The sequence below is a fragment of the Marmota marmota genome, unplaced genomic scaffold, assembly GCF_001458135.2.
Source record: "Marmota marmota marmota unplaced genomic scaffold, marMar, whole genome shotgun sequence".
Lineage (NCBI taxonomy): Eukaryota > Metazoa > Chordata > Mammalia > Rodentia > Sciuridae > Marmota > Marmota marmota.
This window is the reverse complement of record NW_025999932.1, coordinates 42,651,099-42,669,951: the sequence shown is the minus strand read 5'-3', so window position 1 is coordinate 42,669,951 and position 18,853 is coordinate 42,651,099. Positions and strand designations below refer to the sequence as shown.

The 18,853-nt window shown below is 35.1% G+C and overlaps 1 pseudogene; it reads right to left on the bottom strand.

Moving 5' to 3' along the window:
- Positions 1 to 8,163: 8,163 nt before the first annotated feature.
- LOC107140813 overlaps positions 8,164 to 18,853 on the bottom strand; it is a 48,170-nt pseudogene continuing 37,480 nt past the window's right edge.

The following is an 18,853-nucleotide window of genomic DNA, read 5'->3' as shown; positions in this document are numbered from 1 at the left end:
ATATATATATTCCAAAGGGAATTTCACCTTTATGTATATTATCAAAAATAAATAAATGAATGAATGAAAAAAAGATTCATAGAATATGCAGAGGGAAAAGAGGAGGAAAATGTGATTGCAATAGAGTACATCACATTCCATGCATGTGTGATTTTGTCAAAATAAACCCAACTACTATTTATAACTATAATGTTCTAATAAAAAAATGTTTACTGTTCACTTATGAAATGGATTTTGTGCCCAGGGAAAGATTTTAAAAATTTCTTTCTTTTTAGAATAAGCATTACGTGCCAGATTTTTTAAAAATTTAATAAAGCAATAATACATCAATAAAATCACATCTAGGAGAGATTTCAGTTACAAAGGTTGGGAGATTTTGGTAACAAGAAATTGTGGTTGAATGACTGATTTGTTAATTATCTTATTCATGAATTCATTCAAGAGACATCAGAACATTTATCCTGTGCCAGATGTCTGTTAGCTGGCAGAGATTCAAGGGAATAAAATACGAGCTTTCAAAGTCTAATGAGAGGAAACATATACTGTAAGAACTTTAAGAATGAGAATTTGTTTTGAAGCAAACTTCAAAAGTCATCTCTTCTTTTAATCAACACTTCCCTAGTTGGAATATATTGCTCCTTATTTTGTTTCCAAAATAAAATAAGGGCTTGGTCTATGCTTCTGTTATAGGATGTTCTACAATTTATTTGAATCTATTATATACATGAGTATGTCCCTCTTGGCAACTAAATTGACCACTAGAATGGAAAGAATTGTCTCATTCTTATTTTTTGCAGATACCTAACACAGAGGACTTATAACATGTGAAATGTTTAAGAGTTTTTTATCATCAATTTCCTGTTTTCAACCCTAATTCATGTTAGTGAACTTTTTGATGCTATATAACAAAAGTTGATATTAAAAATCTTCTCCTATGTCTGTCCCCTACTTCTGCATGTATGTAACATTGTGTACCAGTTTTAAATTATTTATATAAAAGCTATAAATTTTGAGGACTAGCAACATCAATGTTTATGATTATTGTCAGTTCAAATGCAAAAATAATTTATATTGACTTTCACGAAAAATAAAACCATTTTCAAAAGACTGTTGTTTTTGATAAATTATTACTAATTTTAAGTTTTGACATTATAAAGATTTCAGGAAGGTAGTATGTTGTTATTAACAATAAGTACTCTTCTCCCCACCCCCCACCCCCCTTGTTGCTAAGGATTGAACCCAGGGTTCCACCATGGGAAGCAAGTACACTACGTGAGCTACATCCCAGCCCAATAACAAATACTTTTAAAGTTACTATAAATTGTCTGTAATTGTGATGGCAAATTATGGCAATTGCATAGTCATACTATTACATTTACAATGTTCTGTCCTGTAGTTCCACTTTTCCTTATAATTTTCTGACTTATTAGCTCTTGATTTGTATCAAGTGGTTACTCTAGTGTTCTTGAGTTGGAACACTGAATGACTAAAGGGGGAACTGCTAATTTTAAAGCATAGAAAAGATAGCACAGAATGGTTTGTGAGAACGAGGATGATTAGATGATGACATAAGTTCTGTGGATATGCACATGATTTACTTGTGTCCCTGTCCCTGTCTTTGTTTTCTAGTTGGAATTGAAAGCAGCCAGAATATTTTCCTCGAATATGAACTTTTTGTCTAGTTGTTTGAGTCTTCTAGTAAATCTGTTTAATGTCATGTGACCTCAACAGAAGCAAGATTTATTTATTGAATTTGTTGTTTGTAGCACCTGGTAGTTCCTAAGGGTATTAACATAAAAAGATTAATAATACAAACTAATGATTTATTATTTTGATAGGTAATATGTACTTTGAGTGATGGACTAAATACATGTAATAAAATTTGTGTCTTTTGGTATGTTTGCTTAAAAAAGTGAATAAATCATATCAAATTACTCCAAATGGGGGAGGAACCATGAATAGATTTCAAAGATACCGAAGTTTTCCTAACTCATTCCTTCATTTGTTTCTTATCTTGTCTTCCTTTTTTCTTTTCTTTTTAATTTTGGCTGCTAATGTTAGTGGAATTGATCTGGGTTGAGGGAGAAACAGGAATAGAACAATAGTCATCTCTTGAAAATGAAGATTTCATTGTGTGATTATTTTCACAAGGTGACTTAGTTTGGGATTCCCAGAAGTGGACTCAGATGGAGATTCCTGAGTTAGTTGTTTATTATTAAAGGCTTCCTAGGAGAGATCAGAATGGGAAGCAAGACTGGTAAGGAAAAAAAAAAAAAAAAAAAGCAAAGCCAAACTGCAGTATCAGGCAAACTCCTTTTGAGGACAGCAAACCTTCCAAGGAAAGTCTCAGGTAAGAGCAATTGGAGGTAAAAGCATGCCTCAAAAGGGAGAGGGCTGCTTGGGAAGGAGAAAACAAAGTCTGAGGGGATCTGGGCGGGACATTAACTGTGTCTATTGTACTATGTTCCAGAGAAAGCTTCTCTTAGTGAAGCGTTTTGAAGTAACAGTAGATTGTCTTGCATAAGGCAGTTGGAAATGAAGAAACTGTTTTCAATGTTTGGGATCTCACTTTAGAACAGTAGATGAAGCTTTGGAGTTCCAAAACTTGAGAACTGAAGCCTGAAGGCAATAAAATTTAGGGATGTTCAGGGACAGAAAAAGGAAAAAGTCTGAGTGAGGAAGTGGCATTTTTGATGCAAATAGATAAAAGAAACATGAGAGAATTACAATAATTATTAAACCTGTGCATGGGTAAACTACTTGGACAGATTGAGACTGAAAGGCTTAGATGAATAATCTAAATTAGCAAAAGGTTAGGAAAAAAATGGGTCTTTTGAGAATTGAGAGTTTTATGCAAATTTATATGAACCACAAATTAAAATAAAATAATATCTATGTTATCTAGCTGTCCAGCAAAGTCGATAGTACATTTAAGGGATGGAGATGCTCTCAGATAGTTCTCACCTTAAGGACTGACAAACAAGTGAAGTGGCTGTCAGTCTCTGGAAAAGGTGGACAAAGAGAAAATTTGTGATATTTTCAGCCAAGTAGACGTACTGACATGGGGCTAGATCTGTGCATGAGCTAGTTAATGCTAAGTCATGGAAGACAAAACAACCCATGCAAATTTTTGCTATTTTTCCATGTCACATATAGAAAGAAGGACTATAGATTCAGGGAGAAAAAGGTTTTGAAAACACCTTAAGGAGGCTTCTCCAACACAAGCACAAGGATTACATGGGTCTATTCTATGTAGACTAATGTCAGGGGAACAATAAATATTAGCAAATGAAGTAGATGATGTGTCTTGACTTATTTACTTTAGGAAAAAATAATGGAAAATTTATGTCTTAGACTGACAGTGTATTATCACAGCCTCTAAATTACCTTGTGCTCTGTGATTTGAGCAATGCCGGCAAATTTCTGTAATTTAAGTGTTTTATTCCAATTTTGACATGATTTTTATGCCAGAGAGCTTTCTGGGTAAGAAGACTTTTAAAACAATTTCTCTCCCGAACTCTGGTTTTTGCTTTTGGAATACATCATCTCATTAATTAAGAGGTTGGAGTCTCATTACTTCATGTCAGTCTTCACTGGATTATGTAAACAGCAACCCTGTCATTACCAATTCATATGCTATTTTTATTTTTCTAAAGATTTAGAGCTCACAGCCATCATTTAAATGGAACATTGCAAAAAAGAGAAAGCAATTTGGAGCATCCCATTCTTAGCTATGTATTGAATAAATCTATTGTGCTATTAGTATCTATTTTAATTTACTTTTCTTGGTTTTAGTCATAGTTCAGTAATGTTCAAGAGAAAGTATTATATGATAGCTAATATCATATAGAAGACCTGTTTCTTACATTGCCAAATTTATCAGCAAAGAAAAACACTTTCCTTAGAAGCATATTATGAATTCAAATAACATAGGTTATTTTTGATAGGCACGTAACTTCTAGCTTCTGATCGTTAGCTTTAGTAAGCATTAGCTTAGTATGAAAAATAAAATATAATAGTGAAAATATGAGCAAGTAAAATATTAGTAACTAGCAAATCAAAACCACACATTCTTCTGAATCAAGGACTGCCACTTCCAATAGACTCAAGTAACTGTAGTATTTATATAGCAGTTTAATAAGTTTTATGGATGAAGAGTGAATCCCATGTTCAGTATAAGATGATAAGGAACTTAGTTTCAAATCAATTGCAGTTTCCTGTGTGAATTTCAAAAGTTTCCTCCTCCTCCTCCTCCTCCTCCTCCTCCTCCTTCTTCTTCTTCTCCTCCTCCTCCTCCATCTTCTTCTTCTCCTCCTCCTCCTCCATCTTCTTCTCCTCCTCCTCCTTCATCTTTTTCTCCTCCTCCTCCTCATCCTCCTCCTTCTTCTTCTCCTCCTCCTCCTTCTTCTTTTTTGAGTGATCAATTTTTGCCTGTATTTTCTTATTTAGAACATATTTTAATTCACAGATCATCTTAATTATTAACATTCTTAACTCTTCTGACATTTCATGAATGGCACTGTCCATAGGTTCTGTTATTATAGTATCCTGGTTTGTTTGGGGTACTTTCCTCCCTTGCTTTTTTATGTTCTCTATTTGATTTCCTTACTTGTAGTGTGGATCCGAGGTATTACAATTTTTACCCTATAATCTTGTAGTATCTGTGCATATTATCTGTGTCTCACCTTGGTGTTGGGCTTCCAGACCCTGTTGGTGTCCCAGGATGGATGCTTTTGCAACTGTAGGTGGTGGTGGTAATAGCAGGACGAAAATGGAGATAGCAGTGGAGGTGCCCCAAGATGGATGCAATGTCTTTCAGAGATGGGGGCTGAACAGGTGGCTTTGGGATGCCTGCTCCAGGATACAGCTGCTTCTAGGCCCTTTCTGTTGTCCCAAGGTAGAGGCTACTGCATGGTGAAGGCTATGGAGCTGGCTGCAGTGTCTCAAGATGAAACTGGGTTACACCTGGTCTTCGAGGTGGGGGTAGACCCAAGCTTACCCTGGGCCCTGGCTCCCGCTGAAGATCAGTGAGGCAGATCTGGGCTAAGCCTGACTCTGGCTGGTGTCTACTGATGGACGGAGGGAGTCCTGGGCCTGTGAGTGAAGGTGGTCCTGGGTGGATCTTGAGCTTCAGCTGATGTCTGCCAGTGGCAGGATGGACTCTGGCCTACCTTGGGCCCAAGCTCCCATGCAGGTCAGTGGGGATCTGGGCCAAGGCTGACCTAGATCTTTTAGGCTGTCTCTATTTTGCTGTGCTGAGAGTATCCCTGTGGTACTTTTGCTGGCTCTGAAGCTTCAAGTTGTGTAGATGTTCTGGATGATCTCTGAACTCTGCTTACATCTTTGTGAAACCAACTCTTGCCTTCCAGGGACTTGCCATTTCTAAGGAGAAGAAAATGAGGATGAGAATTATGAACTGAGTGTTGACCCTAAAGAGACAGAGTTTTAAACAAGAAATATGTGAGAAAGACCATGAGATGGTTTGTATATAATTTATGTCCCCAAAAGGTTTATATGTTGGAGCTTTGGTCCTCGATGTGGTAATGTCTAGGAGATGGGACCTTTAAGGGGTGGGCCCTAATGGAAAGTCCTTAGGTCCTCAGAGATTGCATAGTTCTCCTAGCACCTCAAGTAGTCCACAGTGGATCTTTGGATTCCCATGTTGTAATGTGATCTGTCATTCCTACACCTAATCCTACCATGATGTCATCTGCCATGAGGTAATGTAGCAAGAGGGGCCCTTGCCCTTGCCAGAGCTGGTGCTATCCTATTTGGACTTTTGACCTCCAAATCTATGGGATAACTAAACTTCTTTTCTTGATAACTAAACAGCCTCAGATATACTGTTATAGTAACAGAAAAGAGTCTAACAGAACACTAGGCTAGAGATCTCATATTCTAAGCTAGATTCAGTTATACAGAAATAAAAATTTAAAAACTTTAATTTTCCAACCTTAGGCTTTATGATGGGGCTGAAATATCATGACTACCAATTCATTAAGTTTGAGGTCACCTCATGCTTTAGTTATTCTTGATTAATATTAAAATCTCCACTATCTGAAATCATTTTAAAGATTAGAAAGAGAAAGGAAAATGCTTTCAAATAATTTAGCTGCCACAAAATTGAAAATAATTGCATGTATTATTAATGATATTTTTAAAAACTATGTTATCTGAAGCAGATTAGACCTATATATTTTTAATCTTAATTTAAAAATGAACTTCCACACATATGATTGTAGGGACCCAGCTTGACCAGACTGCAACCATCTTGAATTGTAGCCACCATGATTGCCTCTGAGAAACCTCTGGCCTGTTTGCCTTATATAGTTTCCCAGACTATGACAGATCAATAAAATCATTAGAGAGGTATGTGGAGCTTTACGACCAGACCCTAGCACGGTCAGCTCCAGGAATATGCTTCACATCTTTGATGTTAGCTTGCAATAAATCCAGGTATACTTCTACGTGGGTGAAAGCCACTCTTTTTAAGCCTACATTGCTATGTATCCACTAGTCTTTTTTTATATATTTATTTTTTAGTTTAAGGTGGACACAATATCTTTATTTTATTTTTATGTGGTACTGAGAATCGAACCCAGTGCCTCACACATGCTAGGCGAGCACGCTACCACTTGAGCCACATCCCCAGCCCTGGGTCCACTAGTCTTATCGTCATCCTTGACCATGGTTCTGTCAGTGAGTCCCCCATAATGTGTACTCTGTGCAAATTTGGATCTATTTGCCCCTTTCTGTGGTCTCTTGACAACTTTCACCTAGTGCAGTCACTTCTTAGACACTGGATTTTCCTGAAACTATATAAGGTATTATTTATTATGTATAAATATTTTGAATCTCATTATAAACTTAAAGTTTAGAAAATTTTTCTTTCCATAAGCTATAGTTAAAATTGTGAAGTGTCAATATAAGAATTCTTAACCTACAAATTATATTAAAATATATTTATATGATCAGCATCTGTTTCTGCCTCATCTCCAGCTTAGCTTAGTGGGTACTCTCTACAATCTGTAGGTTCAACTATTTTCATTTGTAGCTGTGTTTCTGAGTCATGGTCCAAAGCTGATTATGTTACAGGATAAGCTATTTGAAGTGTTAACCATAGTAAGCCATGCTAAGCCATGATAAGACTATTAATGTCAGACATAATGAGATTATTTATATCAGATTTTGTATCAACTATACTTTTATTGAATCTCAGGCATATAGAAAGGTGAGGAGAAAAAGGATTTTAAATGTGTTGTTGATGTTGCTTTGAAATCATTTTGTCCTACAGTGAATATTTAAAACAGTCTCGGCAATAATTAATATTTTGTTTTTGCTACTAAGTATTTGACTCAATGGAGCCATGAAAGGGAGCACCTTTATTTTAAAAGAAAAAGCTAACATTTGATCTATTGCCATGGACATAATATTTGCTTTTCTAGGAGAATAAAAATATATTTGTCTATACCAGTTAACTTCTTTCAAGAACTTGCTTGTATGTTTGCCTTACATGATGTTGTAACTTTAATTTAGTCACAGTAGAAATAAAGAATTTATAGCCAGAAAAAGGAACAAAAATATTACGTGTTGCAATACTCTAAAATATGTTATTTAATAAGAAATAAAAATGATTGTTACCTTCTAAAAGACAAATCTGAGTGAAATATCTGGAGCATTAAACATATAACAACATTATTGTGAATATTAATATTTGTGGGCTAATATGAAGGCAGTAGTAAAAAGAATGATCCAATAAAAATTTGAAAACAACCATTTTTACTATCTCAACAATTTAAATTATTGAAAATTCTATTGTTTCTCTTCTTCTAAGTTTTTACTTTGTAGCACAGTGAATTCAACGTTGTTAAAATGTAAGCATAATGTATTATACACACTTGAAATGTTCACACAGGTTCTTCCACTATTTTCTTGTAAGCATTGCTTTTGTCTATCTAGTGCCACCTGTTATAAGGTTGGAAAGTACTTTAAACAACAGATAACTGATTCAAAAAAGATAAAATATATCTGTCATTAAGACAGGCCTCTGCCAGTGGATGCTGGTTGTTAAGCAACCAAACGGTTTTCTTAAAATTCTGTCCCCAAAGTTTTGTTGTCATGGTCTGTGTTACACATTGCCCAATGGCAATGTCACTCTTTTTTTCAAACACATTTTCTTAGTTCAGCTGCAGTTTTTTCCAGCTGTTGAATGTTCCATCGCCATTATCTTCTATTTGACTGAACCTTGTTCAACTGACAATGTAAACGCTTAAGAATTGCATCATATCTTTTATGTCATATCTGTGAAGAGGACAGTACACATCAACAGGGCTTGAGAAGAAGAGTCAACAGCCATGAAAGATCTTTTGCCTACTCTAAGAGGAAAGCATTTGATTAGAAACTGTTGTAAATAATAATGGTAATAAATATAAACAGTAACTGTGTGAATAACTATTTATTCAATACTTATTACAAGTTAGATGCTGTGCCAAGAGCTTTCTGCATATAATTAAATTCTCAGAACACCTTATGATGGGGGGTATTATTATCTTCATTTTTCATGAAGGGACCAAAGATCAAAGAGTCATTGGTCCAAGCTTTTATAGCTAGCAAGTGCTGATGGTGTTTGAGAATTGAACCCAAGTGAAGTATCCTTAATGAAATACATTCTGTTTCTCAAGGCAGCTACCCAGTATTAAATTAAACTAAATTCATTCTGAGGCTCACTCTCATTTCTGAACTGCAACTTAAGTTAGTATGTGTAATGGTTTGGATCTGGAATGTTCACCCCTCCCCCCCCCCAAAAAAAAAAAAAAAAATCTTGTGTGCTGAAAGCCTGGTTCCCAATGCAAAGATTCAGAGGTGAGACTTTTACTTTTAGGCAATGATTGGATCATGAGGGCTCTGATTTCATCAGTGGATTAATCCATTGATACTAAATGTATTACTGGGAGGTGGGACCTAGTTGAAGGGTTTTTCTACTCCCTGGCCCCCTCTTCTCTTCTCCTGGTGGATCTCTCTCTCTCTCTCTCTCTCTCTCTCTCTCTCTCTCTCTCTCTCTCTCTTTCCTGACTGCCATGAGTTGTGCAGGTTTTCTCCACAAGGTCTTTCTGTCATGTTTCTGCATTGGAGTCAGAGGACCATAGACAGAGACCTTTATAACTGTGCGCCAAAAAAATTTTTTCTTCCTCAAAGTTGTTCTTGTCAGATATTTTGGTCACAGTGATGAAAAGCTGACTAATACAGTATATTAGACTAATAGAAAATCTAACATAGGAGTATACCTTTGTAATAAATAGCCGAGTCTCAGACAATTACTGTAGCCATGCTTCAGTCAATCACAGGCTTCCACTTGATCAGAACGTGTTCAAATGAGGCCAACATTAAGCAGTGACCAATCAAAATTTTCTCTACCTCACTTTCGTTTTCTGTCCAGAAATGCTACCTGCTCACATTATGGAAAGGATCTCCTGAACCTCTGCTGTTTTTTCTTGCCACCAGTTAATAGAAAGGATTCCATTTCTCATATCCATATCATATTCCATATCTCATATCTCATATTCACTGAAATAGATCCATACATCGATCTAAAGCTCTAAGAGATAACATAGTTTATTTTTTTACTATTAAGTGAATCAGTATCTATGCTGAACCAGACAATGATAACACCCAAGGCAATGAAGCACAATGGAAATTTGGAAGATTGTTGGTGTCCTTTCATAAAAAAATAAAAAGGTCAAAATTCCTGATGTCAGTGTAAACTACACAAGGAACACACATCTTTGTTTTTTACTTCCATCCTTTGAAGTGTATAATTCAATGATTTTTAATATATTTTTATTTGTTCTAATTAATTATACATGAATAGAACAATTTTTGACACATCATACATAAATGGAGTATAATTTTTCATTTGTCTGGTTTATATGTTGTAAAGTTACATAGGTCGTGTATTATATATGCACATATGGTAATAATGTCCAATTCATTCTACTATCATTCCTACTACCATGCCACTTCCCCTCCCTTCTCTCCTCTCTCTCTAGTCCAAAATACCCCACTAATTAATTAGTATCCCCACTAATCTACTTTCTCTTTTTATGCAATTTCATTATAATGGAAACATATGTTGTTTTTTGTGACTGAATTCTTTCACTTAGCATAATGTGTCAAGGGTCGTCTATGGTGTAGTATGCATTAGTACTTCATTCTTTATACTGTCAAATAATAGACCATTATATAAACTACCACATTTTATTTATCCACTTTATCACTTGAGGGATGTTTGAGTTGTTTCCACTTGTTAGCTATTATGAATCATGCTGCTATGAACATTTACACGTAAGAGTTCCTGTGCACGTGTTTTTGACTTTCATGGGCATATGAATAGGAGAATTAGTAGGTAACATGACCTTATGACTTGATAACACCATATTACCAACATATATATAATATGCAGTGTGCCCTGAAAAATACATGATGTTAGGTAATTCAGGAATGTTGAGTGGTGAAATGAAATGATTACATTCTGAGAACTCTAACTTAATCAGTGGATTGACCCATTTGGATTAATAATTTGAATGGATTATGGGGTGGTAACTGTAGGCAGGTGGGGTGTGACTGAAGGAAGTAGGTCTAGGGCAGGTAACTGGGGCACACCCTTGGGATTATATTTTGTCCCTGGCTCCCCACTCTCTGCTTCCTCAATGCCGTGAGCTGAGCAGCAGTCCTCTGCCATGCCCTTTTACCATGACGTTCTGCCCTTTCTTAGGCCCCCAACCCTGGAGTCCACTGACTATGAATTAAAACTCTGAAAGTGTGAACCCAAAATAAAATTTTCCTCCTCTAAGTTGTCCTTATTGGATTTTTTAGTCACAGCATTGAAAAGCTGACTGATGCATATGGTAACTATGTTTAATCATTTGAAGAAGTGCCCTATTTTCCAAAATGACTACACAATTTACATCCCCAAGAGTAATGTGTGAAGCTTCTAATTTCTTCAAATCCTTGTTATCGTTATATTGCCTTTTTTGGTCATGCCTGTCATCAGGGGTATGAACAGATATCTCATTATAGCAAAACATCTATTTTTACATGAACCAATACAATGAAAGAAATAAAAGACCTAAGAAAGCTATCCATTTCATATATATTTTAGAGGTGCTCTAGCAAGTCAGGAAGGTGTTTTTTTGGTCAATTCAAAGAACCATCAAGTTGCCAAAATGTTAATTTACAAATGTATTAAAATAACTGATTTGGCAAAACCATATAGGAGCCACGCTTCTTAGTTTCTGAGGACTTAGGATCATGCACCATTCTCTCTATCCCTCATTTTCTCTTCCTCCTAGGACCAGATCAGGCTATCTGCTGAATCTCCTCTTTGGTTCTCTCTCTCTTTCCCACCTTTCCCTTAGCCCAGGAGTTCTTTACCTTGATTTTCCTTGAGTCCTTTTGACAACATAATGAAAATTATGGACTCCTTGGCAGAATGTTTTGTTAAATTCATAAAATAAAACACAAAATTACAGAGGAAACCAATTATGTTGAAATGCAGTTCTGCAGCAGGAGTGAAGAAACTGGGACAGAAACAATCTAAGCATTTAAAAATACTGCTATAAAAACAAAGTGAGAATCTGTCAACTAATATTTCACAAAAATTGCTATGAACTTTATATCTTTTTAAGTTTTCAGTTTTTGTTATTTCTGCAAATGTAGATAATTTATTCCAACTGGTGAACTAGTCTTGTTGATCTATTGGCAAAAAATAAAACACTCTTAAAATATTAGAAATAAATTAGTATAATTTTAAAATATGTTAATAATGAAACTATATCCAAAAGAAGTTTTAAATACATTGAATATATTCAAGAGGATATGTATCCATTTACACATACCATATCCATTCTCTCTCTCTCTCTCTCTCTCTCTCTCTCTATATATATATATATATATATATTATATATTAATAAAAACATGTCTCTCTCTATATATATATAAATAAAAACATGTCACTGAATATGCTCACATTCATCTTTCATCTTTATCAGATTATTAATAGTAATAAGATATCTAGAGCAAATTTTTGGTTAGTAAATTTGGTCAGTTGAAAATTGGTCCACTTCTAAAATTATCCTCCAATAATTAAGCTATGAATTAATTTACAATGGTTCAGAGTAAAAATGTGCAGAGTCACATTAGTGGAACTCTAGATTACTAACCATAGTCAGACTTAAATAAGGCATTAATACATCTAAAGGAAGAATATATCTTTGGGAGAGTTTCATAAGAAGGATATTACAAAAATAGACAAGTAAGGAATATGTGTTGGAAGTTCTGTCCTGGTCCTATTTGACAAGTGTAGCTTTGTGTTGGAGATTGGAGCTTAAGCACACAGAGCCAGAGGTTAAGAACACTCACACTCAGATGACTGACTCAATTACCATGATCACTACCCAATCTTGTGATAAAGTGGCTTCCAAAGCCATAGTTTCCCTACAGGAAGAAGCAGCACTGATCACTGACTTAGGTGACTGGTTTCCTTGAAAGATTTGTTGTTATAAATTAATAAACTGGCATTTGAGTTTTATATGTCAGTTACTTGCAAACTATATCAGCATCTCTCCATGACTACCTGACTGAGACACTAACAAGTTCACGTTTCTAGTTTACAAGGCTAAAAAGCAGTTTGGGCTCAGAGGTGATTTCATGAAGCAAAGGTCACCTTGTGAGCTTTCTTAGAGGCCAGTCATTTGCTGAGCCTCTACAGGTAGCATTGTGATTTTGATATGTGTCCTAAAATTCAAACTTGATTAGCATTAAGCTGCTTAGGATATAGAGGTTCAATAGAGAAAAATCCTTTATGGCGGCTGGGGTTGTAGCTCAGTGGTAGAGTGCTTGCCTAGCACATGTGAGGCATTGGGTTTGATCCTCAGCACCACATAAAATAAATAAATAGAAAGAAAAGGTATTGTGTACATCTACAACTAAAAAAAGAAAAAAAGAAAAAGCTTTTGCTCCTGGGACATGGATGGTTACTTTTACTTAGTTATTGTTGCCAGCCAAGCAGAAATAAAACCAATAGAAATAGGTGTGGTACTCACAAAACACACTGAAAACATTGAACAAGAACATATATAACTTGAATAACACTCCAATCTCATTTCCTATTAATTAGGTCTTCATTTGCTCCTCTCTGGACACACTGTGCTTCTATGCCCTAAGCCCAGGCATGTTCCCAATTTAAATCTTTGCACTTACCTTTCCTTTTGCCTAAAAAGCTCTTCCTTAGATGTTTATATACCTATCTCCTTCACATATTTCAGGGTATTCCCCCAAGAGACCTTCTCCATATTTTTGTCCTTAATCCTATTCTCATCTAAAATGTTTTGTATAACTTATTTATGCCTATCTCTCCAACTACAGTGCAGTTTCCATGAGGAAAGAGATTTTTATTAATTTTTTTCCACTACTCTATCATCAGAATCTAAGAGAGTAATTGGCATGTGGTAATCACTCAACAAATGTGTTGAATGAATTAACAAGTAAATGAATAAAACAAGGCAGTTCTTGTAAATCAAGAATTGCACTACTTTAAGACCTATAAGTTAATGGAATTGTTACACTAAAATTCGTAGAATGTTACAAGAAATATACAGCTGAAATTTATGTTGTTTAGAATTTCTTCATATATGTCATACCACAATATCATTATTTACAATGGAGAAAATGCTGCACTTAAAAAATGTAAGTTTTGCTATTATTTGAACATATGATTTAACATCTCTGTTTCAGATGTCAAATCAAAAAAGTACAACTAAATGTTTTGATGGAGATATAAATGCACAGACATTTAAGTGTGAAGTTCAATGATTTCTTTCAAATTTATACACCCATAACGTGTGTATCCATAGCTCATTGTAGTATAATATGTATAGCATATGTGTATTCTATATATAAATATGGTGCAACTTATTTATCCTCTCCTTTTTAGGGGCATTTTGGATGTTTCTATTTGGGAGGTATTAAGAATAGAGCTGCTATAAGATCATACAAAAAAATTTAAGGTATGTTTACATTTTTTTTATTAAGGAAACAGCTAGGAGAGGAATTGGTGTGATGTATTGTAGGTATATACTAATGTTTTAATATTAAGGTATAATTCCTAATTTACTGACTTCACTTATTAATTTCTAATAATCATTTTGCAGATTCCTTAGGATTTTCTATTTAAAGCATTATGCTGTATGTGAAAATTATTTTAATTCTCTCATTCAGGTCTTTATAACTTTATTTTTTTTCTTTCCTTGTAACACTGATTAGGATTATAGTATGTTGAATAAGTGTGATGAGGAAGATTCATTCTATTCTTAATTTTCTGAGAGTCATTACTATAAATGGGTTGAATTTTTATTTTTGCTGTTTCTGAAACAAAAGTTCAAAGCCAATCTCAGCAAGGCACTAAGCAACTTGGTGAGACCCTGTCTCTAAATAAAATACAAAATAGGGCTGGGAATATGGCTCAGTGGTTGAATGATCCTGAATTCAATCCCTGGTACTTAAACACACAAACAGACATACACACACAGACACACACACACACACACACACAAGTATTCAAAAGGTAAAGATCTCTTAGTATTATTATAGGTTTTTCTTTTTTTCTTTAATTTTATGAAGTTTTTGCTTATGTATTTTCCAGCTCTGTTATTAGACTGTGAATACACCTTTAGCATTGTGTGACTTCTTGGTGAATTTACAACTCTCTTGAACTCATAGTTCATATCTTGCAATTGATTTGATACTAATACAGTCACACCAGGTTTCTTAGGATTGGTAGCTTTATAGTTTATTTTTTACTTTCAGTCTATCCTGTGCCTTTATATTAAAAGTGCATCTTTTTTGAAGAGGTTATGAGGTTATGCTTGCAATTCATTTCTTAAAATCCAGACTGAAACTTCTCCCTTTTAGTTTGAGGGTTTAGTCTATTTACATATGACATAAATATTGGTTTTGAGGGGTTTAACACAACCATCTTAATATTTGTCTTCTATTAGTTTTTTTCATTATTTCATTTTACTCCTTTTTTTCTGTCTTCTTTGAGTTAATATTTTTTATTGTTCCATCTGATTCTTCCTTTGTCTGTTTTGCTATGCCTATATCCATGTATGTTTTTAAAAATAAGTTGTTCTAGGTACAATTAACAATAGCCAAGATGTGGAATCAACCTAACTATCCATCAATGTATGAATTGATAAAGAAAATTTGAGGGGCTGGGGATGTGGCTCAAGCGGTAGTGCGCTCGCCTGGCATGCGTGCGGCCCGGGTTTGATCCTCAGCACCACATACAAAGAAAGATGTTGTGTCTGCCGAAAACTAAAAAAAAAAAAAAAAAATTTAAAAATTCCCTCTCTCTCTCTCTCTTAAAAAAAAAAAAGAAAATTTGAATATATATCCAATGAAGTTCTTTGCTTCCACAAAAAGGATAAAATCCTGCCTTTTGCAACCATATGCATGAACCGAAAGGACATTAAGTGAAATGAACCAGGCATAGAAAGATAAATATCGCACAATCTCACTCATGTGTAATATGAAAGAATTGACCTCATAGAAGTTGACAGTATAATCGTGGTGACTGGAGGCTGGGAAAAGTGAGAGGGGTGGTGGGGAAAGGTTAGTCAATATGTACAATGTTATAGTTAGGAGGAATAAGTTCTGGTGTTCTATTGTGCAGTATTGTATAGTAATGTGTAGGATGACTACAGTTAATGACACACACTGTATGTTTAAAAATAGCTAGAAGAGAGGATTTTGAATGTTCATATCATGAATAAATGTTAAATGTGTAATCACCATGATTTGATCATTAAAAATGTATGCATGAACTAAAACATCACATTGTACCCTGTATAGGGGTAATTATTATGTATCAAATAAAAGTAAAAGTAAAACAAAAAGTCATTTTAAAAAGTCACTATAGGAATTTTAATGTGAACCCTTAAAATATCATAATCTGTCTTCAATTAAAATTATACCAGTTCATATAAATGTAAGCACTCTATAATGAAAAAAGTTTGAGATATCTCTTACTGTATGTAGGTTATAAAATTCAAAATGCATTCTGAAGCATCTATTGACTTTCAAATAATTCAACGAAAGAAAATACTTATTTCAACATATTATTTTTCAGTGCTTAGATTTTCATTCTTAATTTTACCCCTTATATCCATCAATATATCCATCTTTACCTGTATTCAGTCTTTAACAATTTCTGAGTCAAATAGTGCTCTAGTGATTATTTTATTATTTTCGTATCTATGGGTAATATTTTTCAGTTTCTTAACTTATCTAGTACTGTTGGAATAGTAATTAAACCTTGTGTATAACCAGAATTGTAAACTCTGGATTTTGTTATTTTCCTCTGAAAGTGTTATGTTTTGTTCGAACAGTTAAATGACTGGTGGATCATCCTGAACTTTGAGACTTTACTCAGCTCATCAGCATTCTTACTATTGTTTCCTAACTGTGCTCCTTGGAGTTTTATCACCTAGGCACATAAAGTTCAAGTTACCGGCAAGGATTTGAAAGGAATTAATATGGATACTTGAAATTCCCCATATTAAAATTGACTAATTTTAATATTCACCCAATCAATTTCACAAGAAAGGACTAAGAATCCATAAAACAGAATAAAATTATTTCAAATTCAAGATATTATTTTCGTCTTCATTAAGAGCAAGTATTAACTCATTAGCTCCCAAATTTTCAATTCTGCCAACATAGTAAGTATTCAGACATTATTTCAGAGTTATCATAAGTGCTATTATTTATTGCTCAATGTAAATTTTTCTAGGTGTTCCACATCTGGGACAACAGAATAAAAATTTAAATAACAGAAAGAGCTTAGACTATATAACCATTATGACTATAATTCTAATTTTTGGTGAAAATAATGTGTATACTGTTTTATTCACTCAACATTAATAATGAAAAATACAACTCTTAATAAAGAAAACCTGGAAACTGTTTAAATATTCACACAATGGAATATTACTCAGCAATAAAAGAGAATTAAAAAAATTAGAAAAAATCTACAAGAGAAATTCTTAAGTTAATCAGTGGCAAAAAAAAAATATATATATACACACACACACACACACACACACACATATACACACATACACGCACACATTTATATAATCTCATACCCATAGGGTGGTGCTGAAGGTATATGTTTGTGTGTGTACACTAATAAGAGGGGAGGGTGATGAGAAAGAGTAATGGGAAAGGAAGTAGTTTTTAAGGAACTATAGCCTTACCTCTAATATTTAATTTTTAACAAGAAGAATGTATTCCTAGAAATAAAAAACATTTTTAAGTAAACTTGGGAGAAAAAGAATCCAAACAGATCTGAATTCATATGTTGCTCTGTCACTTATGTTTAGCTGTGTGACTTTGTATGCATTATTTAAATCTTTTGAAATTCTGTAAGATATGAGGATTTAAATGAGTTAGAAATAAAGTGCTTGATAAATACAGGATATCAAGAAATAATAATGCTTAACATTTGTTCTACTTTCTACAAAACGGAATAATTTGTTACCATGTTTTCTAGCTATCTACTGGAACAAATCTTATGGTGCCTTTTAGGTCACCTTTTCTCCCTTGTTTCTCTGGGGTTTTCTCATAGGACTGGCGTCTAGCTGTGTAGTCATTCTGCAGCCGACATTAATACATGAATGCATTTGTCAGCTGTACAGCTACATGTTGTATCTTCAAGTTATACAAGCTTTGTTCATGATCTCCAGGAGCTCTGAAAGTGCATCACTTTCCCCCCTATCCTTTCAAATTTTGAGCTCAGATTGTACAAAATTTAGGCAAGAGTAAACCATCAATGCTTTGCACAATGTGTGTTATCACAAAACACTGCTTGCAGCACTCCTTATTTGATAAAAATGTCTGAAATGCTCCAGTCTCTTCCTGAATTTGGCAAATAACACTTTTCTTTTTTCTTTCTTTTTTTTTGACTTTGAACTAAAAATCAGTGATTGTGTTCAATGCTTTGTATTTTAATCTTTGTGTTTGTGTACTTTGTATTTTGCTTCCTCAATTTTCCCTCAATGACTCAAAGATTATTTTTATTCTCCTCTCTCTTATCTTCCATTCCCTTCTTCCAAAATATATAAAGACAGGCAATGGACAGGGGAATAAAAATACATTTTGGGCTTCATAGGCAGTGGCAACAGGACTGAGACGGGGCTTGTGAGGGCCGGTCAGGACTCACCCGTTGCTTTGGTCACCTGGCAAAGGGAACGAAATGCTGCCATTCGCATGGGATACCAACATGGCAGAGATCTGATGTCATCAGAAAGCGGCGGAGGAGAGAACTTCATCAATACCAGCGGCGACAGAAACAGTTGGTCTCCTGGTAAAGAAAGTGAGTCACAAACACCCGAGTCTCTCTCACTTTGTCATCAAGCCAGAGGGGCAGAGCAGAGCTGCCGCCTGTGCCCGGAACAGGCCCAGCGGCTCACTGGCGTGGTAGTCACGTAACCCCAATTGGAGTAGGGGCAGAGCAGAGCCGCCACCCGCGCCCACAAGGTAGGCAGACCTGTGAATGACCGGCAGAACAGGCCCAGGGGTCCGCGGGCATGGTAGGAGGGGCAGGGCAGAGCCGCCGCCCGTGCCTGCAAGGTAGGCAGACCTGCGACAGACCGGCGGATCAGGCCCAGCGGCCTGCCGGCGTGGTACACTCGTCACCCCAATTGGAGTAGGGGCAGAGCAGAGCCTTTGCCTGCGCCCGGATCAGGCCCAGCGGCCCGCCAGTGTGGTAGTCACGTAACCCCAATTGGAGTAG